Genomic DNA, 8,136 nt, shown 5'->3' with positions numbered 1-8,136 from the left:
CTGTCAAGATGATGATGTTGGAGAAACACAATCAAAAGCACATAAGTCTGTCATCAGTTACAAATAGAAATCAACAGAAAAGCGGTAGAGGTGCCATTTAAAATGAGATCATGAAGAACAATATTGTGGCTCTTTCTTTTCTAATCTTGTAGTCTTTGTTGCTAAGAGTCCAGTCATCCTGTGAAGGTCCTCTTGCCTGCCCTCTTCACAGGAGAAAGAAAGGCTTTTGTGTAGACCCTAAATTGACCTTGCTCTGGCCCCACATCGAGGAACAGACCACTCAGGGAAATGTGCCGCAGACTTCAGGATGGCTGTGGAGCAGCCCCTCCCCAGGGGAGCAGCAGGGAGTAGCTGGTGTATAGAGAGCAAGAAGATGGGCTTGGCCTCTTCTGATGGGGACTTTGAGATGGGATACTTGGCTCACATTGTGTGTGTACACAGATGTGTGCATGCTCATGTGTAGTAGGGTGCACATGTACATATGTGTGCATGCAGATGGAGGCCAGAGGAACCTGTGATGGTGGTTCTCCGGCATTGAACACCTAGAGAATTTTTCTGTTTTGGTTTAGTTTTGTTTTTTTGACATAGGATCTCTCTGGTCTGAAACTCTGCAAGCAGGTACGTTGAATAGCCAATGAGCTGTAGGGATCTGCCTGTCTCTCTGACCCTTTTTGCCTCTCTCTGCCCCTCACTGCCCCTTTCTACCTCTCTCTGCCCATCTCTGCCCCTTTGTCCCTCTCTGCCTCTGCCCTCGCCAACCCTGAGATCGCAAGTGTGCACCACCAAGCCTGGATATTTCAGAGGATTGGATTCACACGAGCACTTCACCAGAGGTGCCGTCTGCCAGCTCACCTCACCACTTTCTAAAAGCCACGTGTGAGATCAGCCTTGCCGTTCCACCCAGGTATTCTGCATGGTGTTTTTGGGTGGAGAGATCGGACCACCACTCTGCGTCAGCAGAGAAAAGCGATGTGGAAGATGGTGGGGCTTAAAAGAGAAAAGACTGGACCAGGGATGCCGAGTCTGAGCCATGGGTCAGCTGATCGAAGTGTGCTAGTGCGGCTGTGTGCCTTGCTTCTCCAGTGTCCAGGAAGCAGAGCTCTGATAAAGTGTTTGTCAAGGGCCACCTGTGCTTGTCTGCTTCATGGAAACACCATTCCTTCAGGGAAACATTGGCCTCTTGACAGACTCTCCTATGACCAAGAGCTTTGCCGCATTAAAATGTGATCTGGTCCATTAAGCTGTCACATGAAACCTATAAATAACTCCAGAAATGAGGTCCCAAGACTGCCTTTCACTATTGCCATTTGAAACAAATATTGGTGATTTACAGTCAGGTTGTTGAGGTGGCCACTGTGTTCCAGACCTCCTCATCTCTCTCAGTATGGCTCAAGAAATGGGACTTGACAATAACCCCAAAGTAGGGAGAGATCCTGCCTGGTGACCCCCCCTTTCTTAGAGCTCAGCCTCTCTAAGGACACTCCTGTTATACTACCTTTTTCATAGGCTTAAAATCATCTCTTAATTGCTTATGATGTCCAATAACACTGTAAATTCTATGCAAATAGTCGTTACTACCCGACATACCTAGGGCATAGTTCTGGAAGTTCTGTGCCTGTTCAGTAGAGATGTAACTATCGGTACCTATTTTTGATCTACAGTCAGCTGGACCTGCCGACCTGTAATTATGGAAGCCTGACTTCATGTAGGGTTCACCCTTCCAAGAATTCTGATTTGATGGGAGCTAAGATTCTTACTCTGATTGCAAGCTAGAGAAACTTTTAGTGGTTTCCTGGGTACAGGCTAATACATCATTTGTAAATAGGCTAAAAGATACTCTCTTGGCAGAAAGTGAGATTCCTGGCTCAGAAACAAAGAACAGCGGGTTCCTTGGGTCTCATGTCCTATGAGGTTCGTCGAGAGGGTCACAGGACACCAACACTCTCAGCAGGCTGCATTCCAGGGAGGACGCCCACATCCTGCACGCCTGCCTCCTGTTCAGACAGGGGTGGTCTCTTGGATGCAGTACCATGAGCAGGCCTTTAGCTCTGGTGGGAGGGGCTCCTCTCTCTCCCAAGCATCAGAACAATTATAGTCTGGTATAGAGCCTTAGTCTCCCTCATCCTTGATGTCTGCCAAGCTGCCAAGCACCCCTAGAATCTGTCTCCATAGGGACCGCAGATGAAGTTCTTATTACAATGACCTTCCTGAACCAGTTCCTTCTCCAAATTTTGCAAGCAACATCAGTTTCCACTTTGATGGCAAATAAACAAGGTGGGCCCTGTGATTGGGCCCTGTGCGGCAGCCACAGAGTCACCATGCTCCGCTGTTTGCTGGGCAAGCTGGCCAGCTGTGAAGAGTGCAGCTGGGAGTCAGGTTTCTCTGCAGCAATCAGGCTGAGGCTGCATCCTTTTCATATGGGGGCCACTGACAGTGGAGTCTGGTCATCCCTGCCCAGATGTGTCTTTGCACCAGGCTATGGAGCTATGAGGACTTTTTTCCTTGTTGTATCTGAAGAGGCGCTTATATTTAATCTTTGCTCTCTCCATCTCTGCCTAGATCTGGGTGGGAAGCCTTCCTGCTCTGGGGACCTTGTCTCCTCTCCTCTCATCCCAAGTGGTCCTTGGGATCTTTTGCATTTCAAACCTTGTCTTGGCATCTGTTTCTGCAAGTACTAAATTGATGATGTGACTAGACCAGGAAGCCTACTGCTTGATGAAGGATAATCTGATAAACGGAGACAGAAAGCTTCCTCCAGCATCTCTGTTGTCAGAGAACTGGGAACTCCTGAGATGAGCAATGTCTCTGGAGGCAGCACCCTGCATCACCATATAGCGTGGGGCAGCTCATTCGGGGTGTTTCATTATCACCCCCCCCCTTTACCCAGGAACTGCTTCACAACCAGAAGCAGCTAGGTACAGATGGTTTTCAAACTATATTCCTGGTTGAACGGCACAGAATTTCTTGTCCTTGAGGGCTTAGCTTAAGGTCACTGTTCTGCCCAGGTCCCCCAGCCTTATCACTGTAGTTTGTAAATCTGTCCCCTATTGGGTGGCAGCCTTTATTACTACTGGATGCATGCTGTTGCCAGGCACCCACATAGTCCATCCAGTGTGGCTGGATAGAGATTTATCACGTGATCAACAAGTGGGAAATGACTGATGTACGAGGAGCCTAACCTGACAGGCTTCCAACTGCTGCTTCTTCCTGTTACCTTTCTTTGTCCTTCTCTCTCAGATGTCCTCCTTGTCTTAATATGCTCAAGATTCCTTTGTTTTCCCCTTTAAAAGAGTTATTTAATTCTATACATGTATAAATGTATATGTCTGTGTATGGACTTGTGTGTACACGAGGGCAGTGCCTGCAGAGGCCAGAAGAGGATGTCCGGTACCCTTCTGGAGTTGAGTTATAGGCAATTTTGAACCACTGTAGATCCTAAGAACTGAACTCAGGTCCTTTGCCAGACCAGCAAGTGCTCTTGGTGGCTGATTTATTTGCTCTTCCACTACTCTGTATACTCAGTGAAGTCAGAGCCCCTCAGCAAAGGTAGAATCCCTGTAAGAGGCTCCTGAAGGCTTTTGTGGTCTCTTAACTAGGCTTTCAACATCTCTGTGGGAGTGTTCCAGCACAGGGTGTTCAGAGATGGAGATGCTCCCTTTGGTGGCTCTGGAAACCCCACAAAGGTGAAGAAAGAGCCTTGTAACTGTAGGGGCTTCCCCAGACAGGAAATGGTAAAATCTCTGGAGCTTGTCTCTGTGACTGAGACGGAGAGCGCTTTGATCAACCTGATGGCCACTTCTGAAAACGTCACAATCTACCGCACCTCCCCTCTCCAGGCCTTTTCCTGGAACAGGCCCTGATCATTTAGAAAATGTCCTGTTTGTCTGGAGGCCAACACCCTCCCTCGGCACATCATGTTCCTGAGCAACCAAGGTCTGGCAGGGTTTTCAAACTGGGGGGGGGGGGACGTCAAGTCCAAGTTCTCTGAGAGGTTTTATGGCACCGTCTCATGACCCACACCTAAGATCCAGTCAAGTTGAGCCAACTCTTGGACATCCATCCGGGTGGTGAGTGCCGCTCCTCTGTCATCCATCTTCAACCATGCTTGCCAGGCTGTAACCTGAGACCTCATTGTTGGGGAAAACAAAGGAAGAAGGGCTGGGCTGGCGAGATGCCCACACCGTGATTTCACCCAGCAGACCTCTTGCTCAACAGGGTCTAGCCGAAGCTGGCCCTTTCTTATTCCTACCACTGCTCCAAAGGCTTTTTAAACACGCTTCCCTTTTCTGTGCTGTGTGAAACAGCATGTCTCAGCGTTCCTCCGCCACCCCTTGCACCCCTTCTGTGGTCTTTCCATCACTCATCTCGTGCCTTTTCCCTGCCACGACTGTGGCTCTCACCACTACTTCTTTCTATGGGTGTGTCAGTTGCTTTAAACAAAAAATGTGATCACATCGTCTGCCTTTCTCCCTCATTTTTATTGGAAAAAAAATTCCCCAACTGCTACTAAAGATCTTCAATATATCACTCCTCTTTGTTGTAAAGTATTTATTACCATGTTCTCTCGTGGGCCGTAATTTGCTTCACTAGCTCCGAGTTTTTGACATTTAGGGTGTTGTAAAAATTATACCATCATAGCAATGCTTCAGTGAACTTCATTTGATGCACATCTTGGCATGGCACCAAGATCATCTTGGTGTGGGTTGATCAACTGGCTATTTAAGAGAAGAAGAAGCAAGCCTGTGTCCTAGTCAGCCACTGAAACTGGGAGCTGTTTGTTAGAGCTCTGTTTCACTGTTGGCTAACCATGAGCTTGAAGACGCTCCAACATGGCTCTGGCTCTTGTGGCCTGCTGACCATGTGCGCATCTCCCCGCTCTTCCGCTCCTCCTGGTGTTCTTTCACCTTGCAGCCAGCCTGCAGACCCTCTGTGTTGACTCTCACCTTGTAGCCTGCAGACCCTCTGTGTTGACTTTCACCTTGCAGCCAGCCTGCAGACCCGCTGTGCTGTCTCTGTTTTTGCCTGCAATCTTACAGCTCGTTTTCCCTCTCAACTTTCTCTAGGAACTAAGAGGAACACACCTGCACAGTGTTCCACTTTGTGACCCTCTCTCTCTTCCTCCATGGACTCAGATTTGATTACAACACTCTGGTCTCAGTGGCCAAAACTGGCAAATTTGATTTCCAAAATTAACTACCACAAATAGTTAACAACTTCTATTTGCCATAAACAAATGATCCCCAAATATCTAATACCTAAACTTGCTACACTTCCAAAGTCCCTTCCCTCTAAAGCTCTACTTCCCAGCTCCTAAAGACCTTATATCTCTACGATTTCTCTGCACTCTGCTCTCACAAATAACAATATCTTAAGATTATACTGTAAATTCTGATCTCAGGATTTGTAAATTGCTCATTGGGTATGGTTTAAAATCTGTATAATTTGTAACAAAATTTGGCTTTAAACTTATAACAAAAGACTTATAATTAAAATTCTATACATGGGCATATATATATGTTTGTGTGTGTGTGTTTCAGCTCCTATTTAAAATGTGTATGTATGTGTGTGTGAGAGAGGGGGACTTGGATTTTTGACTCTGTATGTGTATATGTACATATCTATAAGCTGGATTTAACACTGCATGTATGTACCTGTGCATATATGTGCTTATAACCTAACTATTGTCTAGAAAACATGTTTTCATTAGCAGCCACATGGCTCTCCTCCATCTTGGCAGGTGACCTCATCAGGATGTGGATGGCCACATGGCTGGCAGACATATCATGTCCTAATGAGCTCTGTTCATTGTATCTCCTTTAAGACTAAGAAAACAGCAAGTCTCAAATATTTTGGATTAGTATGAACTTTTGTATGATGATAGAAATGATAAGTTATATTTGTTACAACATATTGTATATGATTCAACTCTGGTTTGGAATATACTCTATATGGTCATAAAATTTTAAGGTTATAAAGATGTATTCATATTAACAAAAGATGACTTAGAGATTTACACCTAAGTACTTACGTCTTTGCTAAGTATCCAACGTCAAGTTTCTAGAAAACTTAGATCAGTAGCAACATATGTCTGATAAATGAGGTATTTGGTAAATGAGATATATATTCTATAATGGAATGCCTGATTGCCTGGTCCCCCCGCCCCAGAGAGTCCTTTTCCCAGGGGTGGCATTTGGGCAGGGACCCCCATGGCCTGTTAAGGGCAGTGCTGGCCTCTTGGCTCCCTCAGTCCCTGCTCATATCCCCACCCATCTCACAGGCCCCCTTTTCTCCTGTTCCCATTTGGCCCTGGGATCTTTCCCCTGTCACTTTTCCTTGCCTTCTCAGGAAACAGCCTTAGCAGTTTGGAACAAACTTGTTCTGTTTTCACCCATGGAATGATTATTTTGGATTTTTTTATTGAGCCCATTATCTATGATTAAAAAGTTTTATTTTGATACTAGAAGAGCTTCAATTCAAAATCATTATTTTTAAGGCTAAACTTAACAGGGGCAGAACATAAAGTCCTAGTCTTATAAAAGCTGCTAACTTATTGTAAACTGGTAAGGATAGTTAAGAAATGCAAGCTAATGGGCGGTCACCTTAAACAAGAATGGAATGTAAAGTCCTAGTCTTCTGAACGCTGCTAACTTATTATAGACTGCTAAAGAACACAAGTTAATAGTCATAGATGATTAAATTCTTTAATTGTAGTCATGCTTAGTACTAAATAATTAATTACAGGGATAAGCCTTACTTAGCCCCCTGCATGTGTTTTCAAATTTAAGCTTAAAACAAGTAACTAGAAGGGGCTGGAGAGATGGCTCAGCAGTTAAGAGCATTGCCTGCTTTTCCAAAGGTCCTGAGTTCAATTCCCAGCAACCACATGGTGGCTCACAACCATCTGTAATGAGATCTCGTGCCCTCTTCTGGCCTGCAGGCATACATGCAGACAGAATATTATATACATAATAAATTAAAAATAAAATAAATTAAAAAAAACCAAGTAACAAGAAAAAAAGCAAAGTTTGTCCATTCAGATATACCAAATAGGTAGATGGTCCTCAGTTGCTTCAAAGATCTGCAGAACATGGCATTTAAAGTATTTTATAAAAAAGTTATTTTTTGTGATAGAGAGACATGCCAGCTCCTGGCAATCACCCCTATCGTCTCCAGAGAAGATGGATGGGAACAGAAGATCCTCCACCCGGAGTTTGCTTTAAATGTGGCAACACTGGTCACTTGGGGTGGGGGGACTACCTTTCACGTTAACTGCTGCTCAGATCCTGCCCAGACTGTGGGAGAGCAAGACACTGGGGAGTTGATTACCCCACTTTGCCTAGACAAGGTTGGTTGGTTCCTACCCCCACCCCCCCACTCCACAGGAGCGACTGGAAGATCTTCTGGGCCTGGCAGCTGAAGACGGATGCTGCCCTGGGACCTCTGTCCCCAATGGCCATGGAGGAACCTAGGGCATCTGTCTAGGGAGCCAGTAAGTCTGTCATTTTTAATAGATTCAGAATCTGCTTGGTCTGAACTTCTGCTCTCTCGGGTGAAATTTATCCCTCTCAGATCTGACGGTATCTAACGACCAGGCGAGTGATAGCTTTGCCGGTTTAAGAGCAACAACCAAGACTTCAGCTGCCTTCTCCATTCTCTTGTGTTTAAAATGCAAGTTATAAAGGCTGGGGGACTTGGAAGCTTAAATGGTGATTTTTTTTAAAGTGAGTTAGCTATATAAAAGAATGAAATATTTCAGATTTCTTTCCCTTGCTAAGTTATTGTTTCATTAAGATTCCAAAAGTTCATAGTCTTAACGTTCGCCGGTGGAATTCTGATAACCTGTTAATCCCGCTCTGGCAGAGCCCCGTGACTGTTAGCATACTTGCACGCTCCCGATTTTAAATGCCCTTTGGTTCTTTTTCAAGTAGAGACTTAGAAGTGCTTCTCATTGTGCTGAAAACATCTGTCCATCCTATGTAGGCCCGTTTTCCTGGCTAGAGAAAAGAGTGTTAATGCTTTTAACCAGAATAATTTTGGGTGCCCTAGGACTCAAAAGCAGGAAAATTGTTGTAAGCCCAGCACAGCTCAAATGGACTCCAGATAAGTACTGTCCCACCTATGCCTGTTCCTGACCTC

General features: G+C 45.3%; 1 long non-coding RNA gene across 1 annotated transcript; it reads right to left on the bottom strand.

Moving 5' to 3' along the window:
* Positions 1-573: 573 nt before the first annotated feature.
* On the bottom strand, positions 574-5,891 carry LOC126502884 (uncharacterized). Its single transcript, XR_007592082.1, has 3 exons — positions 4,979-5,891; positions 706-4,904; positions 574-675 (listed from the first exon to the last, which is right to left on the bottom strand). It is a non-coding gene; the product is annotated as an uncharacterized lncRNA (long non-coding RNA).
* Between the last annotated feature and the right edge of the window lie 2,245 nt (positions 5,892-8,136).

The sequence above is a fragment of the Alexandromys fortis genome, unplaced genomic scaffold (assembly GCF_014885135.2).
Source record: "Alexandromys fortis isolate MF-2015 unplaced genomic scaffold, M_Fortis_MF-2015_v1.1 scaffold_1, whole genome shotgun sequence".
In the NCBI taxonomy this organism is placed as follows: Eukaryota; Metazoa; Chordata; class Mammalia; order Rodentia; family Cricetidae; genus Alexandromys; species Alexandromys fortis.
This window is presented reverse-complemented; position numbering and strand designations above follow the sequence as displayed.